This window comes from Urocitellus parryii, chromosome 6 (assembly GCF_045843805.1).
Source record: "Urocitellus parryii isolate mUroPar1 chromosome 6, mUroPar1.hap1, whole genome shotgun sequence".
NCBI classification, from domain to species: domain Eukaryota; kingdom Metazoa; phylum Chordata; class Mammalia; order Rodentia; family Sciuridae; genus Urocitellus; species Urocitellus parryii.
This window is the reverse complement of record NC_135536.1, coordinates 99,989,242-100,011,036: the sequence shown is the minus strand read 5'-3', so window position 1 is coordinate 100,011,036 and position 21,795 is coordinate 99,989,242. Positions and strand designations below refer to the sequence as shown.

The 21,795-nt window shown below is 33.1% G+C and overlaps 1 protein-coding gene across 2 annotated transcripts in view; it reads right to left on the bottom strand.

Moving 5' to 3' along the window:
* The window catches only part of Unc13c (unc-13 homolog C), a 544,151-nt gene that overhangs the window by 314,245 nt on the left and 208,111 nt on the right, over positions 1–21,795 (bottom strand). The gene's annotated exons all lie outside the window — the stretch shown is intronic.

Below are 21,795 nucleotides of genomic sequence, written 5' to 3'. Positions count from 1 at the left end.
CTATGCAACAAAAAAACTTGTACACAAATATTGAAACCAGAATTACACAGACAAAAATTGGAAACAGCCCAAATGTCCACTAACCAATGTCTAGATAAACAAATGGTGTCTGTTCATACAGTCAGCTATTACAAAAAGAAATGAAGTCCTGGGCTGGGGTTGTGGCTCAGAGGTAGAGCATTTGTCTGGTATGTGTGGGGCACTGGGTTCCATCCTCAGCACCACATTAAAATAAAATAAAGATATTGTGTCCACTTACAACTAAAAAATAAATGTTTAATAAAAAAGGAAAGAAATGAAGTCCAGATATCTGCTAAAGCACAAGGAACCTTGAATATACCAGGCTGAATGAAAGAAGCCCGTCACAAAAGACCATATGTTATATAGACATTAAAGGGAATGTCCAGGGTAAATAAATAGAGACAGAAATAGAGGTTTCCCAAGAGTGGAATTTTTGTTTAGTAGATAATGGGGATTGACTGCTAATGGGTACAGAATTTCCTTTGGGTTTTAGGAAAATGTTCTAAAGTGATTGAATTGTGATGGTGGTGGTATAACTCTGAGTAAACTAAAAAATTGTTGAGTTATGTAATTTATAGAGATGAATTATTGGATATGTGAATTATATCTCAATAAAGTTATTAATAAAAAAGACAATAAAGGAAAAGGGTATCAGAAAATAGGAGGATCAAATTGTTCTCTGAAGAAAATAGGACAGAGAGAGAGGGAGTGTGCATTTGTGTGTGTGTGTGCCTGCCCATGAGTGTGTGTGCACATAGTGAGGGTGTGGGGTGGTTTCTAGTCACCACTGCTTTTGGTTCACCATATATTTTCTCAGCTGAGACTCTATATTAACCATGTTTCTTAAAATAAGGTTGTCTTTTCCTATTCTTCTATGTGGTGAACACTTACCTATCAAGACCCAGAAAAAATTTTCATTTCTGATTCATGCCCAAAGTTCCCTGGGAGCTCTTGATTTTTTTTTTCATTTCCTAATACCTGTGGCCAATGTTATTTGTTTACTAAATAATTAAGAGAAATATCACAGGTAAGAGGAATCATGCCCTTCATTTTTGCTCCCTTTTAAATGTTACAAATATGCATGTTCCAACTAGGGGAATAAATATTGTAGTTGAAATAGGATTATTTGTTTGAAGTTGGAAATAAGGTCAATTTTGAATATATATTTGTCATTTAATAAACATTGTAATAAAGGGTTTATCATCCAAAATCTGAGTTTTCTTTTAATAGTGATATGTATTCTTTGCTAACTAGTTTATCTAAGAAATGAAGAATTATACATCATTGATCTCTAAAATTCCTGGCTGTAATGAGGGGCAAAAGATAATATAACTCTGATGGGTCCAGAACAGTGTATGCTGATATTGTTCTGTGGTTATCCTATTCTAGCTTTAATATTTTAACATCTGTGATTCATACTATAAGCTACATACACCATTTTGCATTTTACTTTTTTTTTTCTGTCTGTCTATCATCCATCTATCTATCTTTGTACTGGGAATTGAACCCAGAGGTTCTTTTTCATTAAGCAAAATCCCCAGACCTTTTTATTTTTTATTTTGAGACAGGGTTTCACAAGTTGCTTAGGGCCTCAATAAGTTGATGAGACTGGCCTGAAATTTGTAATTCCCTGCCTCAGCCTCTCATGTGACTGGAATTATAGGGGTGTGCCTCTATACCTGGCTGCATTTTACTTTCAAAGTCAATATGTATCAGACATGATGGAATAATAAAACAAGCTTGAAAAAAAATACTTGGTAAAATGCTTGTAAAAATTCATTTGAGTTACTTACTAGCAATATGACCTTGGGCAAGTTACTCATTTATACAGAGCCTCTATGCCAAATCAATAAAATTAGAATATAAACAATTAGCTTTAAAAGGAGTAAAGATAGTATATATAATATACTTACAACTGTATTAGGCACTTAGCAGACTTTTAATTATAACTAACTAAATTGTAGCTAATTATATATTTTGAATGTCTAAATATCCTCTGCTTTTAACAGCAAAGAATGAGTTGACACAGGTATGTAAGGAAAATTTTAAGTAGCCTAATTATCCAAACACAGGATATTGATTAAATAATTGATATAAACTAATAAAAATATTTTATGTAACTATTAATAATGCTGTTTTAGGAATATATTTTACAATGTAGGAATTTTTACTAGAGATCATTAAAAGAAAGATATAATGCAGTAAGTATAGTAGTAACAATTCTAATTTAAAAATTTTACATACTATAATATATGGTCATACAGCACATAATAATGTTTTGGGCAACAATAATCCCATGTATGACAGTGGTCTTATACGACTGTATTGCCTAGAGACATTGTAGTCATATTAGTTTGCATAAGTCCATTCTATAGTATTCACACAATAACAACATCACCTATGGATGCATTTCTCAAAGGATATCCCTATTGTTAAGCAATGCATGATTGTATATTCATACATATTTGTGTATACATATGAATGCATTCATACATATACACATATGGTGAGATATATGAGTGTGCCTATAGATATATGATGTTACACATTTAGTTACCTATATGATTAGAGAGATAGGAACATCAAGATTTCTTACAGTGGTTATCCTTATGGTGGTTATATAAAATGACATGAATATATTATGGAGAAGTAATTCAGAACACTGACTAAGATTGAGAGTTCATTCCACATTATCATAATGTCAAAAATGTGGAATCAATCCAAGTCCACCAAATGGGAAATAGATAAACAAAATGTGGTATAACCACACAATGGAATATTATTTATCAATAAAAGAAATAACCTAGTGAGACATGCCATAAAATGGATAAAATTCAACATCATGGTGTTAAATGAACAAAGCTAGATTTTTACACTTAGAATATGTGACTAGTATCCTATGTAAATTATACCACAATAATAGTGCTACATAAACAAGAACTCAATTCTGGTTCTATAATTTAGTAACTATTATATTGCTTAACATCTCCATGTATTAGTTTTGTCTTTCTACTTAATGATGACTATAACAATTGTACCTTTGTCATGATACTTCCATAATAAGTAAATGAATTAATATGTGTATGTGTGTCACTTGGAATAGCACTCAGGAAAGTACAGACACTATATATATTACTTGTAAGTATCTGTTGAACTCATTCTTTCAATCTCATATTTGACTGATGGAACTCTGTGTTTTTAGACTTTCCTCCATTGTTGCATTCTTTGAAGTATGTGAAATATGTGAAAGAAGTTAACTTCCAAGAGAGAAATACAGTTTTTAAGAAAATGTAATTTGTAAACTGGGCATAGTGGCACCCGCCTGTAATCCCAGCAACTCAAGAGGCTGAGGAAGGAGGATCACAAGTTCAAGGCAAGCCTGAACAATTTATCCAGGCCCTATTGCTAAATAAAATTTTAAAAAGACTGGGGATATAGTTTACTGGTTAGAATGCATGTTTAGCACACATGAGGCTCTGATTTCAATCTCCAGTATTGTTTTTTTTAATTATATATTCAGTTTGTCTTAATTGATAAATTTTGTCTACTGTAACAGCTATTTTTTAAAAAATTAATTCATCCTTGTTAAAGTGGGAAATCAAGTGAGAAAAATACTATAAGCTTATTTGGAGAATATGGAAATTTTCACCATTTTTTGCAAACTCAGAATGCATTGTGGCCAGGAAGGTAAGGAATCTCATCAAGGGAATGAAAGCCCAAGCTTTCTACTTTGATGGACAATCATTCTAGATTTGTGATCCTGATTAGCAGATTCAGAGTTTGAGATAAGTGCTGATTTCTAAATGGGAAGATTCTTATTACTGCTTGACCATTCACTGCATATATATGTAAAAATGGATTAAGACAACACTATTTGAGCAGTACCCAATTGCTCATTTCTATACCCCTCATTTCTGTACCCCATATTTGAAGGGTATATAAATGAGTGAATGCCTACCACTAAAGATGCCAGATGCACAGGACAAGTAAATATAGTTGAAAAAACACAATCTAAGCAGCTTAGTCACATAATTATTTCAGATCACTATAGTATTTTTATGGATCTGTATTAAGTGAAACACAACTAACACAGGAAGATGTATCTTAGTGCTTCTTTGTGGCTACAAACATGAGGAATTGATGAAACAGACATTGCCTTTGCCTGATTATGTGACCCTGATTAAAGTACAAAAAGTACCCTTGTATAAATATATCAGAATATATTAATACAGTCAAAATTCAGCCAATATCAGAAAACATCCCAGGAAATTGAATACAGGAAATGCTTACACTATGATAAAATAGCTGAGAAGTCAAAGGATAGAATAAAGGACCCCAGAAATTTGTGCCAATAAAAAACTGACACCAAGCCTGTGTTGGAAGAATGCTGGGAAGAAGTAGGGTTACAAGAGCTAGGATGCAGGGGATGGAAACATGAGGAGGAACTGAAAGATGGGGATGGCCCCACAGAGGCAGGCCACGTAATGGGAGCTGGAGTCATGGAGGAGAGCCAGACATTGCTGGTGGTGTCCTCCAAGGCAGAATGGGCAGGGAAGAAATGACCTTGGCTTATCTCCTCCTTCCAATTTTAATCTCACTGCAGTTTTTCATGGCTGAACCTAGCAGGCTGGAAGTCTGGAAAAGGTAGGCTGCTGAGATATGGAAAAAATTAAAGGAACTTAAGAGAATAAATAGAAGAGCTAACAGGGAAATGACCAGGACATAGGCCAGAATCATATAGAAATTACCATGGAGAGATACATAAAGGTATACAATTACATAGAACTTTTCAATATTTATTTGTTCTTCCTTAGAAGGTCTTAGTGTTTGAATATTTTTAAAATATTTTATTAGGGCATTACAATTATACATAATAGTGGGGTTCATTTTGACATATTCATAAATGCATATAACAGTTAGCTCCATTTCAAGCCCCAGAAAGCATTTGCATCTTTCTTTTTTTTTAGGCGGTAGGGGAGGTACCTGGGGATTGAACTCAGGGATACTCAACCACTGAGCAACATCCCCAGCCCTTTTTTGTATTTTATTTAGAGACAGGGCTTTACTGAGTTACCTAGTGCCTCACAATTGCTGAAGCTGGCTTTGAGCTCTCAATTCTCCTGCATCAGCCTCCCGACCTGCTGAGATTACAGGTATATGCCACAGCACCAAGCAGCATTTGCATCTTGATAGATAAAATTCCCATATGCCAAAAGCATTTTTTAAAGAGCCTATCATACAAATCTCTTATTTTAAGAAAGAACACTGTTAAAGATTTAAAACTCTGTGGTACCAGATAATACATAAAACTGCTTTGGGAAAATAATAGTGATTTATAATCCATTTTATTATTATTATTTTGTACTTATATTGTCACTTTGAATAAGCACATGGATACTTTAAAAACTTTGAAAAATATTGAATGTTTTCCAGAAAAAAAAGCACACTTTCTCAATTTCTCTTTGTAGTGAGCGCTATTATTGTTGTGGTATCTGTGTTCAATAATTACTGAACTCACTGAAAATCATTGTCAATATTTTAGCAGAAATGTCTGGTTTTATTATTTATGTTTTAGAGGTTGGAACATTGTTTTCAAAATAGTTACACGTATCTGCTTTAAATGAGACAAATATGGAATCATATTTTACATACCATTTGGCACTTTGACTTCTTAAATTTAATACATCGAATACATTCTGAATAATACATTCACAACACTCTGTTTTAATTTATATAATACTTCATTATATGACTGCATCTTAACTTATTTCATTCATTCCATATAGAAAATAATTGGCATTTAGATGGTTTCCAGTTGCTTACTATAACAAACAGTACTACACAGATTATCTTGTACATATCATCCTGTATGTGTATATTAATGGATATCTGAAAATATTTTAGACAAATTGATACAAGTGGATTTTTTAGGTTGAATGGTGTTATAGTTATTATATGTATATGTGCATACAGATACACACATATGCTACTAAATAATAGTCTCTAAGAAAGCATGTGTAGTTTACCCTTGTAACTGATTTTCTATATTCTCATTAATAATAAGAATTATTGAAATTTAATCTTTTCTAATCAGGCAAAATGAAACACCTACCTTTTCATATTATATTGACTCTTTAAGAAGCATATTATGCATGAATTGATATAAGTGCATGCAGTATTTATGTAATGAGTTGCTCTTTGTAATATCAGAACATTTGAAAAGAAAAGATACTAATAAGAAGGCTCACCCCACATCTAAGAGACTTCCAAAGAGTCTCTGAATATTTCTTGCTACAGAAAAATAGTTACACTAAAATAATAGACAAAATTTATCTTTGGCAAGAAAATAATACCAATCAACATTGATTTCTATACTCACCAACCTGTCTTTCTCTTAGATTTTCCTCCTCATTCTTTGGTAGAAAAGGAAATGTGCATATGTATATATGTGACTACATGACCAATATGATTCTGCAACATGTATACATAGAAAAATGATGTTATATCCCATATATGTATGATATATCAAAGTGCATAAATGAATTCTACTGTTATGTATAACTAATTAAAACAAATTTAAAAATTAAAAAAAGAAAAGGATGTGCCATTTTCCCAAGAAACTGACGCATTAACAGAAGTGTTAGTGGCCAGATTACAGTTGTATCAACTTTCTGACTAGAATTTATCTGACCCCCAAAATTACATCTAGAGAGATAATGTTAGAGGTAAACACTATTAACAAGCATCCCTCTTGTCCCAAATATCATCAGTAAAGCAACACAGAAAGAAGCTCATAGAAAACATGAGTACTAATCATCAAGGAATTGCTATTCCAATTAACTTTTTCACTTAAATCTAAACTTTTATCAATTATCGGGATTAGAGCAACTGTGCTTAAGAATTCATAAATAATATTGTTGGTTATACTTTACTCTTTTCTAGAATTCTTGCTGTATATTATATAAAATCCAAACAGATGGAATACAAAAAGAAAACAAAAAGCCAAGTCACTGCACAGATATGACAAAATACATGATAAAACCTGTGATATTTTGGTGGTGGTATCTATTTGCTAGAATAGTTATCATTTATCATCAAAATGCAAACTTAAGTGGCATAAGAACAAATTGAATATATATAATTATGAACATCTGGATAAAAAGTTTACTAAACATCTATCTAAATGTATTTAATAATTTCAAAAGTTTATATAATGAAAATAACAATTTGATCAAATATAAACAGCTTAACTTTTAAAATGTACAGAATTACTGTGATTTAGATGATAAAAATATAGGATTGATGATTCAGGAATAATTCATTTTAATAAAAGATATTACCTTGGATTGGACTATTTGAAACTGCCATTTTTGTACATCAAAAGAGACAAATATCAGCAATGTCATATGATCCCTCTTCCATGAATAGAAAGTCTTCTCAGGGGACTTGTTCTTTCTGACTGTTAGTACTGACAACCACCTAGACTTAAAGACCTCACTTTAGTAGTGTTCAATCTCTGAAAACTGCTGGAGAGCCAGTACATAAAGATTATCAGCACCTTAATTTTCTAAAAACATACCATTTACTCCTGTATTACAAGTAGTTTGGTTCAAATCATTTACTTTCATTACAATCCTGACAACTGAATATACAACTAAAAAATAAAAGTAGTTGTTTCAAATCCTCTTTGGAGCAAAAAAATTATAAATTAGCATTAACTTTAAATTAAGTATGGAATAAAACATGCTTTACAACGATTTGAAATATTACCTGTATGTCTCTTTTATGATGAATTTTACTAACAGATATACTTATCTCTCAATACCAGTGTTTCATAAATTCAACCTATGAAGTCAGTGAGGGCCTTAGAAATAAATCATCCTGAGATGAAAGGACGTGCCAGACGTCTCCCCGGAGGTGGTTAGTTTTATACTGTATGTTTTCTAAGTCTTAGTTCTGAGAGAACAGAGTGGAAAAGAATGATGGATCTAGTCATAGAAAAAGCTCAAAAGGTTACTTCTTACCACTTATTTCAGTGCTTTAACTAATTCAGAATAAGTTTCATCCTTTCTATTGTCCCTCCAAGTCCAATTTTAGTCAAAAACACCATCAAAGTTTACTGGATAGAGACATAACTGAAAGAAATCAACAAACATGTCGTGAAGACTAAAGGCACTGTTAAGATATCAGCAGGCAAGAGAACATTCTAGGACTACTAATTAAAAGTTAATATATGATTTCCCCAAAGTAATGTTCAGGTAGTATGCACAGAGAAGAAAGACATGACTTTGGAATTTCTCAGTAGAACATTGTAGAAAAAAAAAAAAAGAAGAGTGAAGCAAGTAAATGAAGTAAATGAAGACTTTCATTGGTTAGAAATAATCATGAAGTAGACTATTAGGTTTACTTTGTACCTGACATTATTTCAGGAGGTTGCTATCCCAAAACTTAGGTGAGAAAGTAACACTAACACATATGAAAACATGAAAATCTATATAAAACTATATAAAAATGCTCAAAATGTTGTAAGACTAATAGGAAGAATGGTAGATGCAGGAAGAATGTATGATATATCAAAGTGCATAAATGTTACGTATAACTAATTAAAACAAATTTAAAAATTAAAAAAAAACGTATGTGCCATTTTACCAAGAAACTGAAGCACTAACATAAGTTAATGCTTCATACTAAGCACTAGTGCTTATTATGTTAGTGCTGCATACTAAGATGGCACATTCTTTTGGGTAATGTCTTTTTATACACAAATCAATAAGTAAGATGTGAAAAATTTACCATATTGTTATGTATCAATTAAACCCTTCAGGAACCGTTAGTGAGAATCAAGTATTTGGAAGAAGTAGGCAAAAGTTGGAGTTTTGGCTTTCCACCTGTATTTTCAGGAAAGTCTGAGACTACTTTTTCACATACATAAATGTGAGGATAGAAATGTCCATAATATTTTGATTCTTCTAAGTGTTAAGTAGTTTTAGATAAGTAGAAGAATGTTGGAAATCATAAACTGCCAGAACACAAAGGTTGTTGTTGGTGGGAATCATTGATGCCATTGTTGTGGTGGTTGTTGTCATCATCGATACCATCTTAAATTTATGGAATATGAAAAAGTAATGAAACACTGACTCTGCTAACACTTAATGAAATTAATTTTTCTATGACTTTTTAAAAATTTAACAGTTTTTTTGAATTATAACTGACATACGCTTGAGTGTACATGTATAAAATATACAGTTTGTTATGTCTTGGCATATATGTTCACCCATGGAACCATCACCATGATTGATATAATTTACACATTCCATCTATTCCAAAAGTTTCCTTGGATTTCTTTGTAATCATGTCCTCTTATCCATTCTACTCTTCACTTCCCAGATGTCTACTGATCTGATTTCCTACAATATATATGAGTCCACATTTTGTATTTTCTATAATTTTATGAATTCCATTATCATAATTATTTTGATATTTATCTACCTTATTATGTAAATCAATAATTCCTTCAGTTTAATTATTGAGTAGTAGTATAGTTTATGAATATATCAAAACTTATTTATCTGTCTATTCACCTATTGAACATTTGGGGTTATTTTTAATTTTTAGTTATTACAAAGAAAAAGGTTATGGATATTTATGTATGTCTTTCTGTGGACATTTGCTTTCTTTCTAAGAAAGTAATGATCTGTTTCCCAAGTTGTTCTCCCTTTTCATATTCCAGAATACAGTAAGTAATACTCTAAGTAAGTAATACTGTAAATAAGTAATGAGTTAGATAACCAACAATTCAGATCAATAGCATATCTTTGCCAACAATATACATCACTACCACAAAGGTCTACAGGAGACAATAGGAAGTTGTTTCTACTGTGTGATAAGTGGTAAAATATCACTGTTAGATTAACTGTAATACTTAAAGATACATACTGTAAACCATAAAGTACTCCCTGAATTAACAAAATAATGATATATGTAAGTAATAACTCAACAAAGAGGACCAAATTAAATCATAAAAATGATCAAATGGTCCAAAAGTGACAGAAACAGAATAATAATTATAAGCCCTGACATTTGTGTGACCATTTCCTCAAATCTTATCACATCTATCAAAATTCACAACAAACTTGTGAAAAATTATGATGCTAATGGGTTTTAGAAATTTCTTCATAGCCAATAATAGTCTTTCAACAAGTTGCTTACAGATCTAGATCTTCTTTTGCCCAGCCTTCAAGAATTACCTTGCTATTAACACTGCTTGTTTAGACTAAATGCCTATTCAATTGATAATTCATCCAAGAGGGCAGCACCAAGCAGAACTGCCTACTTCTCCCCCAACTTCCTGGGATTGGCTCTCTCTAGCTGCTGGTATTATTCTCAGTATCATCTCTACTTCAATTAGAATGAAAGCTTTGAAAGAGAAGGCACTTGTATTTTATATTTACCTGAGTGTCTATAGCATGTAGGAGAATGCCTCATGTATTTATATGTTCAATAAATTATTTCTCTGAATAATAGGGGAACAATTGCCCAGGAGGCTAGATTTACATTCTGTGCATCTGAGTTGATAGAAACCTTCAGACTTTCAGTTTGGCTAGGAGTAGTGGTAGCATTTTGATCTTATCCTTCTGACAAATGATTGGTCTGCACATGGGGTACATAGAAGTGGTGGAAGAATAAGTCATATAGAGATCAATTGGCAGTGTAGTGTTTGGGTCCTGAAAATGCTTACTAGATCAGGTTTGTTGTAGTGATCTGAAAGAACATATTAAACTCAAGGGAAATTATTTTAATCCACAAATGAATGACTATCATTCCTATTTTTTTCTCCACGCACAAATTTATAGTAAAATTAATCTCCTCTCAATCCCCTTTTCATGAACTAGTTCAAGTATGGCAGATTCTTTTTCTTCTGATCTTGACAGTTCCTTATAAATAATCCCCAGTGCTCCAAGAATTACTATTTGTAATTCAACTGCTCCCTAAATACTTGCAGCTTGCAGGATTTGGGTATCTTTTTTAAAATTCCATTTGGTTTTCAACATAAAATTAAGTTTATGGCACCTTGTAGCTCTGCCTATCAAATATTACAGTGCTATCTTTAGCATTCTGATCTGATATTTTATGGCTTGTTGACTGTGAATTAATTTTCTTTGGTGACCCTAAGTTCATACCTCATGATATTCACTGCAGACATTCTATACACACTTCCTTTCTTTAAAAAGCCCTTAGGTTCTAGTGTGAAGCCATAATAAAGTCAAATCTTATTCTATGGACTCAACCTAATTTAGTAAGTATTGCTTTTATATCTCTTATTGTTAATTATTTATAATATAGACAACAATTGGAACAAACATAAAAGATTCTGGGGGCTATGGCTATGACTCAGTGGTAAAGCACTTACCTAGCATGTGTGAGGCACTGAGTTGGATCCTCAGCACCACATAAAAATAAATAAATAAAATAAAGGTATTAAGTCCATCTACGACTAAAAAAATTTAATTAATTAATTTTAAAAAAGATTCTAATCCCATAAAGTATTTTGTTTAAACATCTCTTTGATTTCAACAATTTTTTGACCATTTTCTATGACAAACAACTTGCTGACACTGATACAATCACTGTAATCCAGCTCAGGCAACTGAGGAAATGCTTTTGTTACGGGCCAGGCTATATGGGCAAGGACTAAACAGACTCCATTTTACCCTGAGAGTCCATATCACGTAAGAAATGCTTCTCCTATGGGAAAGCCCTGCCTCTGTACCCATTAATAGTTACCTAGCATAACACATTTGGCAACACAAAATAGAAATTCTTATAAGATGTAAAATTGTTCTCTTTGGTTTCCATTTTTCTTGGGCAATATACCCTGTCAGAGATTGGTTGTTTAGACATTACTAACCATTCTCTAACTTGTACTGAACTAGGGTCATTTTGACCCACTTCCCTTCTGCTTGCTTGCTGCTATCCAACCTGGAAAGTCCCATGGAAAATACCAATGTACCTATTGCATTGTCTCGCTAACTGCTCAATTCAGCTTCTGTGCCTGCTTGCTTGCAGCTTTGTCAACCCAGATGTGGTTTTTGCCTTTAAATGTCCTGAAATGTGGAAAGGGTAAAGATTTGTTCCCAAGATGTAGGCTCTCTATTCACCTCACAGATTGTTTCTTTTGCTGAGAAGAAACTTTTTTAGTTTGAGTCTATCCCATTTATTGATTCTTGATTTTAATTCTTGAGCCACAGGAGTCTTATTAAGGAAGTTGGGGCCTAATCCCACATGAGGGAGATTAGGGCCTACTTTTTCTTCTATTAGACACAGGGTCTCTGGTTGTATTCCTAAATCCTTGATCCATTTTGAGTTGAGTTTTGTGCCTGGTGAGAGATAGGTGCTTACTCTCATTTTTTTTTTTTTTTTTTGCATATGGATTTCCAGTTTTCCTGGCACCATTTGTTGAAGAGGCTATCTTTTCTCCAATTCATGTTCTTGGCACCTTTGTCTAATATAAGATAATTGTAGTTTTGTGGGTTAGTCTCTGTATCCTGTATTCGGTACCATTGGTCTACCATTGGTCTGTTTTTGTGCCAATACCATGCTGTTTTTGTTACTATTGCTCTGTAGTATAGTTTAAGTTCTGGTATAATGATGCCACCTGATTCATTCTTCCTGGGATAGAGCACTAATCACTAGGGTATATAAACTAGACACCAAAAACAAACAAACAAACAAATAACCCAATCAATAAATGGGCCAAGGAACTGAAAAGACACTTCTAAGAAGATAATGTACAATCAATCAACAAACACATGAAAAAATGTTCATCATCACTAGGAATTATAGAAATGCAAATCAAAACCACTCTTAAGATTTCATCTCACTCCAGTCAGAATGGCAGCTATTATGCATACAAACAACAATAAGTGTTGGCGAGGATGTGGGGAAAAATGTACACTCATACACTGCTGGTGGGACTGCAAATTGGTGCAGTCAATATGTAAAGCAGTATGGAGATTTCTTGGAAAATTGGTAATGCAAACACCATTTGACCCAGCTATTCCTCTCCTCGGTCTATACTCAAAGGACTTAAAAACAGAATACTACAGGAACACAGCCACATCAATGTTTATAGCTGCACAATTAACAATAGCTAAATTGTGGAACCAATCTAGATGCCCTTCAATAGATAAACTGATAAAAAATGTGGCATATATACACAATGGAATATTACTCAGCAATAAAAGAGAATAAAATCATGGCATTTGCAGGTAAATGGATGGAATTAGAGAAGATAATGCTAAGTGAAGTTAGCCAATCCCCCAAAAATAAATGCCAAATGTTTTCTTTGATATAAGGAGGCTGATTCGTAGTGGGATAGGGAGAGTAAGTATGGGAGGAATAGATTAACTCTAGATAGGGCAGAGGGGTTGGAGGGGGCAGGAGAGGGCTTGGGATAATTAATGATAGTTGAATGTTATGATCATTATTATCCAAAGTACAGGTATGAAGACACTAATAGGTGTGAATACACTATGTATACAACCAGAGATATGAAAAATTGTGCTCTATATATGTAATAAGAATTGTAATGCATTCCACTGTTATATATAAATAAAAATAAATAAATATCCTAAAATATTGAGGCTCAGGGCTGTTTCTTGTAGAGACAGTTATGGGTTTTGCAGAGAGTGGGGGGCCATCACCTGACACCTGGCTAAATAAAGACTCTTCAATTTGGACAAAATTGGGACTTGGTGTGTTTTCTGAGCGACCTACTCCACAACTTCCTTCCCATGTATCCCAGGAAGTAACTATGCCAATGAGTTAGGCAATAAATCAAATCCTTGATTATGTTCAGGCTGATATTTTTAAATATTAGCCTGCTGTGCTATGCAGATATTTTATTTAATTGTAGTGTTAAGTAAACTATCTCTTATAGTGCTTAGTTTATGTTTAATTCATGCTCATCCTTGACTCATCCCAAGTACATGGCAGAGTGGAAAGTCATGGCCTGAGGTACTTTCTGCCACCACAGTTGGGCACCAAGGATCTAATATAGAGTCCTCAGGAAACACAGCTGACAGACTCCTCAAAGGGGCCAAGGCAATTGTGTCTCCAAAGAGCAGTATGAGTTTATGGTACCTTTGTTTTGCACTGCGTTTTACGATAACTTTATCGAAGTAAGATGGGAAATAATTTTTTTGTACAGTCCCATTATGAAACTGAGATTCAAAGAGCCTAAAGGGTTTCCTAGAAGTAAAGAAGCATGTTTGATCCAGAACAGTTCTGGAATTTATATTTATAAATTTGTAGGTCAGACAGCTTTCTAGTATAATATGTGGTCAGTTATTTCACTTACACCAAGTAGAGTGTTTTGCATACAATGGTCACTTGGGCAAAGCAGTTGGAGTCTAACCAATACTCCATGGAGAAAGTGGAACTGTCTAGTCATCTACACAAACAATGTTTAAACACTGGTGCCTTGCTTATTCAATACCATAAGTGAGGTCATGTTTGTACTCCTATCACAGGTATTGACTAGATTTATGTTAATATAGTTCTCTATTTCAATGATTAATACCAATGGAAAACATATTAATTAACACACCCCTACTATCACCTTTATGACATCTAGGAGAGAGTCAGCACAGTATTTTGATTTTATTTCAGAAACTGGGCAAAAAATAGGCACCAAGGATCTAATATAGAGTCCTCAGGAAACACAGCATCAACATATACATAAAATGTAGGTTTCTCAACTCTCAAATTTTCTTTATATAACCCACTGTGAGAAACTCACTCCTTTTCCTCCTGAGGGAAAGGTTTATAATAAGCATAAAACATTTCATTGGTGATAACATAGGAAATCGAAATAAAACGTCATAATTAATCATGAAATGATCATCCATACAGTGTATTAGGATCAAAAAGCAAAGATAATGAGCACTTTAGATTTATATAATGCTTTATCATCTTCAAAGCTCTTTAACAGACATTATCTGAACTAATCTCCATGTGGTGTTTTAGAAATTAGAGGTGTGTTTATATTCTTCCCATCCCCAACTCCTGCAAGGGCTGAGTGAATCATGCTTCTGTTCTCTGCGGATGCTCTCTAGAGTGCCCCGTTCTGGAGTCACACAACATCCACAGTCTTTTGAGGATTAAAATTTCAGAATTCTTGTTTTGACCTATGGTAAGAGAAATCTAAAATTGAAATTACTTATTATTAAATCTCTGAAGGGCATCAAATTGCCTTTAGTAAAGGGACAATTACATTTTTAAACTAATTTCAAAACTTGAAAAAATTTTAAATTGCATTTTCATTTTACCAGCTTTATGTCTGCTTGTCTTATTCGGGTTAAGAGCACTTTTTCAAGTGAAGAATTTGGATATAGGAAAAAGCACATTTCCTAGTTGCTTTTTGTCTTATGTGTGGGGGCTGCTTTGTGGAGTTGATGCTACTGTAACTCCTCCAGCTTCAGGTCTCTCCTCAGACAAATGAGAGAGCAGCAAAGCAATCTTTCAGATCCTTTGCCCAATCTCAGTTCACTAATTCTATTTTTACCACTACTTTCTTTTTCTTTGTACAGCACCTTGATTGATCGTTGATTCTCTTTTGGCCTCATTAAATCAGATTAGAATTCTTCTGACATTAGAATATCACTGTCATGTTTACTGTAAAGTCCTGAAGCTCAAAAAAAGGATGTGGTCTAATAGCTAAATTATGGAATCAACCCAGATTCCTATCAATAGCTGAATGGATTAATAAATTATATATTCTACTAAACCATAAAAAAGAAAGAAATTATGGCATTTGCTGGTAAATGGATGGAAGTGGGAAAAAATATCATGCTTAGGGAAATAAGCCAAACTCAAAAACTCCAAAATTGAATATCTTCTCTCATATGTGAAAGCTAGAGTAAGGTAAAGGAAAAGGGGGAGGGAAGGATAGGATAATATAAATAACCAATCAAATATAAATTAATATACAAGTGAAAGAAGGTCCAGTAGAGGAAGGAGAATGGGAGAGGGGAGGGAAGACAGGGCAGAAAATGTAGAGGGAAAAGGAGGGAGATCAGGAATTGAAATGGATTTCCACGCATATATAAATTTGTTGGGATAAACCTAAGTATTATATATAACTATAAAGCTTTAATAAAAATAAACAAATAAATAAGAATGTGATTACTTTATTATATTAATAATATAAATTACACAAGTGTTAGGAAATTTATGTATATTATTAAAACAAATATTACAATTCTGTGATATGTGAATTATTATCCTAATTTTTCATATTAGAAAAAAATGTAAATAAATTGTCCCAAAGGAAACAAAAGCCATATTATTATTAAGACTTTCTAGTTTTAGAATGGTAGGACACATTTTTTACACCACAGTTCTTAGGGCAGAACTGTTAGGGAAGGGATAGAGATGGGTGAATTAACCTATGATATGTATGAACATAAATTTATAATGAACTGATTTCCTCTGACAAAAGAGAATCATTTATAAAAGAAAGATAATTTTTCTATTATCCTATCATTTTCAAGGCCAAATGAAAACATACACCTTTAGCTTCAACATGATAGTTCTGAACCAGTGATTCCACACCTCTAAAATAAGAATGGAATTTCAGAGTTCAAGATACTGATGACTAAAAGAATTACTATCAAAGAAAATCTTGGGATTCATTTTTGATGTTATAGAAAGAAGAAAAATGAAAGTATTTGTGAGTGTAGCCTCACTTAAAGTTCATAAGTATTCTGCCAATAAAGTGAAAAATATTGTGAAAAAATTGTGAGCTATATATATTTCATGCATGCCAGGGTACAATGGATTTATATTTGAATTTACTTTTCATTGAAAAAAATGTTATTTTAAAAATGTATGTGCGGTTATTGCCAGTACAGATGGTACCTCCTATCAAAAGAAAAACAAAGGCATATGGCATAAAAATATTTTTAAAAGCTGCCAATTAGAACATAGATAATTCATATTTCAGTGGTCCACTCCAAGGCACTCTGGGTACTTGTCCTGTGAACTGTGATGCTCTCTAGCTCTCAGACAAACACTGATCACTGTCACATTTAGGCCTTTCTTTAGTTTTGGGTAGCTTCCTCACATACTGCATTTATTACTCTGTGATTCCCCAAAGATTAAAATACTCAGCAACTATGTTCACTATTGTGTTTCTCTGGATGGATGTTTTAGTTCATAGTTTGACACAGAAGTGTTCTGGGTTAGCATTTATACTATTTTGTTTTATTTTGGCTTATCAATTAAATTCAGATTGCCAGAATTTCTATTCCATGTAAGGGTAAGTAACAGGGGTGACAGTATCCTCACATGTGAAAAATAAAAAAAAAATAACAGTATATGAAATATTTGTTTTAAATATAATGGAGATCTGTTGGTGAAGAACAGAGATTCTTGAGAGACAGAAAACCATGTGAAATCTACAATACCTTCACAATGATCAGTGAAAGCATGTGGTGAAACTACCCAAGGCTAGCTGGAGAGCATCTAAATTTTTTTTTTTTTTTGTGGTGCTAGGGATTGAGCCCAGGGCTTTGTGCATGCAAGGCAAATACTCTACCAAACTGAGCTATATCCCCAGCCTGCATCTAACAAATTTGATGTAATAGTGTCCAGCATTCATACAAGACCAGAAATACTAAGCACATTAGAAAGCTTAATAATTCAAGAGTCAGTAGGCAGAGTATATTGAATCTTACCTTAATAGTGAGGCATAATTAGCTGAGATTGAGCACAGTTTTATTCATATTTAACAGATTTTAAAAACAAGATCCGAGGAACCATTGTTTACCTGTAACATTCTATCCAGAAAGATTAAAAATATTTATAGAACACCAAATTATCCAGTGATCAGCACAGTACTATTTGCAATCTCTGACACCCAAATAAAAATTACCAGGCATGGGCTGGGGTTGTGCTTAGTGGTAGCATGCTTGCCTTGCATGTGTGGAACACTAGGTTTGATCCTCAGCACCAGGTAAAAAAAAATAAAATAAAATAAAAATACTGCATTCCAAGTAAAAAAGTAAAAAAAAAAATTACCAGGATATGAAGTAGCATAAAAATATATTGTACAATGAGGAGAAAATTTACTTGTCAAAGCTGACCAAGGATAGGCACAGATGTTCAAATTGGTAGTCGAGAGCACCAAAACATTTACTATTAAGAATTGTATGGGTTTAAAAAGTTAACTTTAGATATAAAGTTAAAAGATTCAGTTTGAGTTTCCAGAGATGGAAAGTCTAATATAAAAAATAAAATGGCTTAGATTTATAGATATTAGACATTACAAAAGAAAAGTGAATTTTAAGCTCATATGAATAGAAATAATCCAAAGTAAAGAGAAAGAGAAAAAAAATAACAAGAACAACAAAGAAACCCAGAACATTAGTGAGCTGTGGAGCCTAATGTACATGTTAAGTAGAGTTTCCAAAGGGGTTGGAGGGAGCAGAAAGGCTACTTTAAGAAATAATGACTGAAATTTTTCCAAATTTGAAAATAAAAGCCTATGGTCTCAAGTAGCTCAACAAACCCTTAAAATCAGAAACACAAAGAAAATTATAACATGTCATATCCTAATAAGTTTGTGTAAATAAAGAGAGAAAATAAAAATCTTAAAAGCAGCTGTGAGGAGAAAGACATGTCATGTGCACGGGAACAAAAATAAGAAAAACAGCAGACTTCTCATAGAAAACAAAAAAGCAAAGACAATGGAGCAAGATCTTTAATATTTTTAAAAAATAATAATCAAAATCATATGATCATCTCAGTAGATGCAGAAAAAAAAGTGACTAAATCCAATATCCATTCCTCTTCAAAACTCTATTCACTGGAAATAGAAGATGGCTTTCTACTTTAATAAAGGGCAACTTAAGTAATGCTACAGATTATACCATTGTCAATCAAGACAGGAATGTTTTACATTTAAGGCTGGAGACAATACTAAATGTTTGATCTGATCAATCCTATTTGATTTTATACTGGAAATCTTAGCCAGTACTAGAGGGCAGTCAAAATTCTATTAGGTATTTTTTCTTTATTTTTGTTTTGTAAAAAATGACAAGTCACTCATGTATTGCTGGTGGGACTGCAAAATGGTATAAGCATTATGGAAAGCAGTATGGAGATTCCTCAGAAAAGTTAGAATGGAACCACCATTTGAACCAGCTATCCTATTCCCTGGTTTATACCCAAAGGACTTACAACAATGACACAGCCACATCAACGTTTATAGCAGGTCAACTCATAATAGCTAAACTATGGAACCAATCTAGGTGCCCTTCAGCAGATGAATGATAAAGAAAATGTGTTATCTATACACAGTAGAGTATTACTCAGCCTTAAAGAAGAATGAAATTATGGCATTTGTAGTTAAATGGAACAAGCTGGAGAATATCTTGCTAAGTGAAATAATCCACTCCCCCCCAAACCAATGACCAAATGTTTTCTCTGATATGTGGATGCTAATTCACAATAGGAGCCGGGAGTGAGAGAAAAATCAAGGTACTTTGGATTAGGCAGAGAGCAGTGAAGGGAAGGTAGGGGTTATGGGAATAATAGAATGGAATCAGACATTATTACCCTATAGACATGAATTATTACACAACCAGTATGGCTCTAAAACATGTACAACCAGAAGAATAAGAAGTTATACACCATTTATATATGATGTGTCAAAATGCATTCTACTGTCATGTATAACTAACTAGAACAAATAAAAAAAGTTTTAAAATGACAAGCTAATTTTAATTTAGTGTGGAAATAATTGAAAAATACTAAAATAGTGAAAATAATTTTGATAAAAAAGAAGGAAGTTGGAAGATGAATACTACCTTATTTTAAGACTCATAAGAATATGATAATAAATACTATGAGGTATTAGAATACAGATAAATAGATTGATAGAATAAAATAAAGAACCCAGAAATATAGCCATACATATATAGAGAAATAAATTTTATCAAGGATACAAAAGCAATTTATCAAAGGAAGGAATTTAGTTTTTAAAACAATGACACAGAAATAATTGTATGCTCATATGCATAAAATGAGCTTATAACATATACTACATTTTAAATTATTTCAAAATGTTTTATAGGCCTAATGTAAAACTTACAACTCATGCAAATATAAAATAAAAATATTTTAAAATAGTCAAAATGCTAGAACAGACACTTAATCAAAGAAGATACATAGCACATTGAAAAAAAAGATGCTTAAAATTATTAGGGAAATGCAAATTAAAACCTTACATGATACCAGTGCACACCAAATAGAAAGGCTAATATGAAAAAGACTAGCCTTAGGGCTGGGGATATAGTTGGTAGAGTGCTTGCCTTGCATGCGCAAGGCCCTGGGTTCAATCCCCAGTACCACACACACACACACACACACACACACACACGCACACAGGACTAGCCTTATCAAATATTAGAAGGTTGTGTTAGATCTGTAACTTGCACACATTTGTGGTATAACTATACACACTTGGGATGCTACACAGTATGAAAAGGAATGAACTACTGATATACCCTACAACTTGAACTAATCTCCAAGAAATTACACTGAGGGAATGGAAGCACACAAAAGAGCACATATGTCATAATTGCATTTATAAAAATGTTAGAAAATGCAAAAGGAAAAGTATTCTACAGCATCAGAAAGCATATCAATGACTGCCTTGGCACAAGGGAAGTCAGAAGGGGAGACTTCCAGTGCTCATAAATCTTATCTGTGGTGAAGATATGATCATGAGTTATACATACATCAAAACTTAACAAATTGTATATTCATGTGTAGAATTTACATTATGTCAATTATACCTCAATAAGCTATTTCTAAATTATTGAATTTCCATCTTCTCCTAAGAATCTGGGACTTTTCACTGCATGGTGTCTGCATCATCACATGGCAACACAAGCCCTGTCTTTTCTCAGAGTTGTGTTCCCTGATTTGCCATGGTTTCCATCCCTCCACCTTTCTGCCCTTACCCTGCTTTACTCATTTATTAGACTCCTATAGGAATCTGAATTTACAAGTACCAATTGATTTCCTGTCTTGTATTTAAAAACAAAGGAATATTAAAGTAGTCTCTTCCATCACTCTAAAGGGAGAAACTATCCAAATTCCTTAACTCATTCTATTGTTATCTGGTCCCAACTAATTTTCCCCACCTATTTCTTAACACTTTCATTCATCAGTCCATATACACAAGAGACTCCACTTCTTACCCACTTTGCCCACATTCCCAAATAAGCCTGTGTTTTGGGTTTGTTTACTTAGCATGTTAATGAGATTCCTGTTTAAACCATTTGTAAAGAGAGGACAAAATGAAAAGAACTACCTTTAAATCCACTTAGAGCTTCCTATTTCTACTAAATGGTAATTAGGAGATTTTTTTTTTAGCTCCCAAAAGTATAGTGATAGAAAGAAAGAAACCCTTGAGAGAAAAATTTATATCTTGCTATTTGGATGCAAGACATAAGAGGTTTAAAAATAAATGTGATTATAGAAAACAAGAGGTCATAAAAGTTCTCATCAGCCATTTCATCAGTACAGGTTACTGTAGGTATGGTTCTGTCCCAACTGACAAGCCAGGTGATGTCCAGAGCATTTTTACTGTCACTGGTCATAAACCTTCACTGTTAAAATACTGCTAAAAGAAGCCTATAAATTTCTAGCTAAGTTGGGTCATTCCCAGGTTATAGCTCATGTTGCGAATCTTGTGCTTTCCCT